Below are 4502 nucleotides of genomic sequence, written 5' to 3'. Positions count from 1 at the left end.
GCCAGGATGAAGCTGTAGGATGGGACAGCCAAGATGCTGCTTTGTCATCACCACGGCTGCAGTGCAACCTGCCGGGGTGGCAGGAGGAGTCCAGAGGTGTTGCACGGCCATCCTGCCTGCATCCATCCCAGGCACGATGCTGCCTGTCCCATCTCTGCCTCGTGTTTGTCACTGAGGTGTCAGGACACAGGGACCCCCTAGGGACAGCTGATGGGGTTAACCCCTTGGCTTGGGATGCTGCTCAGGGGAGGCAAAAGCCTCTGGGTCGTTGGAGAGGATGGAGAGCCCAGGGCTGATTGCAGACTTTGATATATGCAGCTGTGTTTTTAAACCACCGGGGTTATTGGAGTCCCCCGAGTCCCTCACCAAGTCCCAGCCAGGTTGTTGCTCATCTTGACGCTGAGGATGCAAGGCAGAACCTGGGTAGGAGAGGGCAGAGAGGCAGGAGATGGAGTTAATCCTGTGCTCCACCTTGGTGGGTCTCCAGGGCTTTGCTCCTGGACCTCAGCGCAGTCACTGAGCAGTGGCTCAGGTCCCCTCTGGCAGCCCCCCCGGGGACGTGCATGTCTCTGCCCTGCTCTCCTCCTCCCTGCCTCGCTTCCACCCTCACCGTCAGCTCTGTGCCAAAGCTGCTCCCTGCCCTCGTGCAGGGCCCAGGGCCGAATCCTTCCCGTGCTGGGGTTAAGTGCCTTGGAGGAGCGGCTGCCTCCATCCCCATGCCGGCTCCTGGGCCCTGTCACATCCTTGATCCATCCCCAGTGCCCCGTGTGGTGTGGTCACACCAACCAGCTCCATGTGCAGTGGGAGGTTTTGGCTCTGAGCTCCTCAGAGCTGTTTTCCCTCTCCGTGCAGGGCCAGGGATGCTCAGACAGAGGGATGCTTCTCGGGGGGTTGAGGCTGCTTGCTGCACCCCAGGGATTTTGCCTCCAAGGTCCTGCAGGGTCTGCCAGAAACACTTCACACATTTGTGCCTCAGTTTCCCCATTATAAAGAAGAGGCATAAGTGTTTTCCTTCCTGGGAAGGTTTAAGTAATTTTGGCATTACAGTATTCTGGTTTCCTCAGGGTGCACCATCAAAAGGAATAAAATCTCATTTTTTTTCTCTGAAGTCAGGCACAGGCTAAAACCTCCAGGTTCTTTCTTTAAACATTTGCAAAATTCAACCGTTTGAAGCAAATCCCTCCCATTTCTGTCTGCGATTTCCCACCTGCATGTCTACTGTGCAGCCAAAACCAGAAATGTCTCCGCTACCATGCTGGGAGCAGCAGCAGCTCCCGTACAACCCAGTGACCACATCACAGACCATTCCCTGCACATGGGGCAGGTTCTGGTCCTTGCACATTCCTCCATCACCAGCAGCCCCAGAGACTGCCCCTTATCCCATGTACGGATGAGAAAAAGACCCCTGGAGCAATCAATGGGAAAAACAGCAGGTCCCAGCTTTATTCCCATACAGGAAGATTTGTGGAATGGTGCAAACCCTGAGGAAAGAGTGGAGGTAAGCCCTCCTTGAGGCACACCTAGAGCTGATCCCAGGCTCCTGTCCGGTGGCGGAGGCACAGAGGCTGACATCCTGCAAGGAAGGGGCTTGCTCTGGCCCCCTGGGTTGCTTTGAGCTCTGTTGGGTGCTTTGGTGGGCACTGATGGAGATCTGCTGGCTGTGGAGAAGGGGGAACCCTCCCCAGGGAGCTTTTCCATTGTACATACAAGAGGTGTTACCAGAAAGCGATGAGCTGCTGGTGCAGTTTGGATGTTTCTAAAGCAGAGTCACTTTTGGTGGGAAAGAAGCTGTAAATTGGAAAAAAAAAAAAAAAAAAAAAAGAGGGGGGAAAAAAGGAAAAAAATTAAAAAAAAAAAAAAAAAAAAAAAAAAGGAAAGGAAAGAAACCCAAACAAAAACATCTGTGTTTGTATCTCTGTTTTTTCCCTTCTCTTGGTGGTCGGCTCTGACTGATGTGACTTTGCTTTCCATTGTTGGAGAGGTGTGTGTGTGCTCAGCCTTGTCTGATTAAAATGACTTTGATTCCTCTCTCAAGGGCTTTTGGGGCATCTTTATTTTGGGGAGAAGGCACCCCCAGAGTGGCCCCTCCTCACTTCCCAGCTGCTTCTTGTGGCCTCCCTGACTCAGGGCCCCCTGCCCAAAGGGTGGAGGGGGGATATAGGTTCTCCATGAAGGTACCAGCCCCTTCCCACTGAGGAAGATGAGGAGCACCCCTGTGGGTCTCCCACCACACGATTACCACCAAAGCTAGAAAAAACAGTTGCCCTTCCAATTTTTCCACATGGCATCTGGTGCTCTCTCTCACAGCAAAGCTATGACAGAATTAAAAAAAAAAATCCTGTGCAATTAAACCTGAATTTCATTTCATACATCAATGTTTACTAGGGAAATTCAGACACAAACATCTCTTTCTGGTCAAGCTCTTCCACTGCAGAATTAATTCCCTCATCACACTGAGCCTTGGAGAGCGCTGTAATTTGGTAAGCACCATGCACATAAATAATAATTACAGGTTCCTGCTGATTACATGATTGTGTTTGAAAGTATCGAGTAGTTCTGAGATTAATGACCTGCCAATCGCTGTCTCCTGTGCTCTTGACAAGGTTGTAGCCTCTAGAGGTAATCCTGCATTAACCCTTGATGTCAGCCAGGCATCTATTGGAGAAAATTGAGGCAGAGCCTGTCTGGAGCCCAAACGGAGGGAGGGAGGGAAAGGAAAGCTCAGCATCATGGCCCTCCTGGGAGGAACTCAGCTTTCAGCCCACATTCATTCAGGCCACCCTGGGCAAACATCCCAGTTCCTCCTCCAGTGCCACAGGCACCATGCACTGCCCATCAGTCAGAGGGTTTATGGCTTGAATTTAAAGCCAGGCTGGGAGCATCATTCCCATCCCTCCATCCTGGCTCAGACACTGCATTTCTGGCTGGTTGTCCACAGCTTTGGGCCAGGGCTGGAGTTTCAACCTTCTCTGATGATCCTGGAAGGGGTGGGAGGGAGGGAGAGGAAATCACATTTCATTTTATAGCCCAGTGGGTGAATTTGTGGCCGTCCACCCAAGATGCCTCTCATATGCGATGTGTCATCCTTCCAGAACTGCCAAACCCCCAATAAATAATTCATCCTTTAATTCTAACGCCTTCTTGCTCACTGCCCTTCCCCAGCTCACATCTTCTGCTGACATTTTTCACCACAGCCACAGTTAAATAGCTTTCAAAAGCATGTGGCAGTGCAAGACAGGCAGCCCTCCACCACCCTCATGAAATTTTCAGAGGGTTGTATTTTTCCAGTTTGGAGGAGATCTAAAGATCAGTGATGCAAGCAGAGCACCCTCAGATCCCATTGGACAGCCTGTCTGCTCAGCAATTGAGATAAGTGGGGCTTAGGGGCATTTTTGCCATTGGAAACTATTGCTTTCAGGCTGCTGAGCCTCCTGACAGTAGGGGAAACTGAGGCATGGATTTGGGCCGTGCTGTAGAACCAAGTGCTGGGCTCTCCCTGTTGAGTACCCTCCTTCAGACACTGCTGCAGAGCATCCTCCAACCCCGGCCTTCCAGACCTGGACCAGCCTCAGGATCTGGAAAGGGAGACCCTAAATTTGGATGCAGCAGAAGAAGGGTCACAGCTCCCTGAGCTCAGCACCATGCCCATGGGGACCAATGTCCGTGCAGGTTCCTCCAGCAGCAGTTTGAGATCCAGAGCCCCCTCCTCTCGTGGTCTCTGGCTGCTTCTTTTGCTGCCATGGGAGCTGGATGAGATCCTTCTTGCAGGAGAACCACTTGAGAAGGGCAGCTGGAAAGTCCCAGCAAGCTGGTGGCTCCTTCAGAGTTGCACATGAAATACGGGACAGAAAACCTGGATCAAGCATTTATAGTGTTCCTACTGGCAAAAATGTCAGCACAGCAAGAGCTGGAGGCCTTGGAGGAATACAAGCAAGGGAAACGTCAGCCTGAGAAGCACACGTGAATGAAAAACACTGCAAGAGCAGTGTCAGTAGCTCAGTACAGGCCAGGAGAAAGCAACGTGACTTTGTCCACTGGGTAGAAAGGAAAATAAGATGAGATATTCAAGAGAAGTGTTGGATTATAGGCTAGAATGATTACATCTCTATTGAAGTTTGACCAGCATCACTAACCCAAAGCCATGACAATAGAAATGCTTATGATTCTGATGGAAATGATTTGGGTGGTTAATGGGAGCTATATTTTAATGCATTAATGTGGTTAAGATGTGCTCAGAAACCACAGATTGGCTAAGCAGATAAAAGAGCCCTTCTTTGTGCTGGGGGGACAGGGTGTTCTGCAGAGCTGTGCACGCAGGGATGTTTCTGGCTCCCTCCTTTGTGCCAGGCAATGCTGAGGGAAGCTCAGCAATAAAAAATGGCAAGGCAAAACCAAGCAAGATCACAGAGGGTGGCATGGAGACAAGCTAGGCTACCGTGGCTTGTCACCAGTATGCCCCACCAGCACAATGTCAGGGACTTCTCCATGTCATAGCAGGTTTT

Source organism: Anas acuta, chromosome 25 (assembly GCF_963932015.1).
Source record: "Anas acuta chromosome 25, bAnaAcu1.1, whole genome shotgun sequence".
Lineage (NCBI taxonomy): Eukaryota > Metazoa > Chordata > Aves > Anseriformes > Anatidae > Anas > Anas acuta.
Note: the sequence above shows the minus strand (reverse complement) of the source record.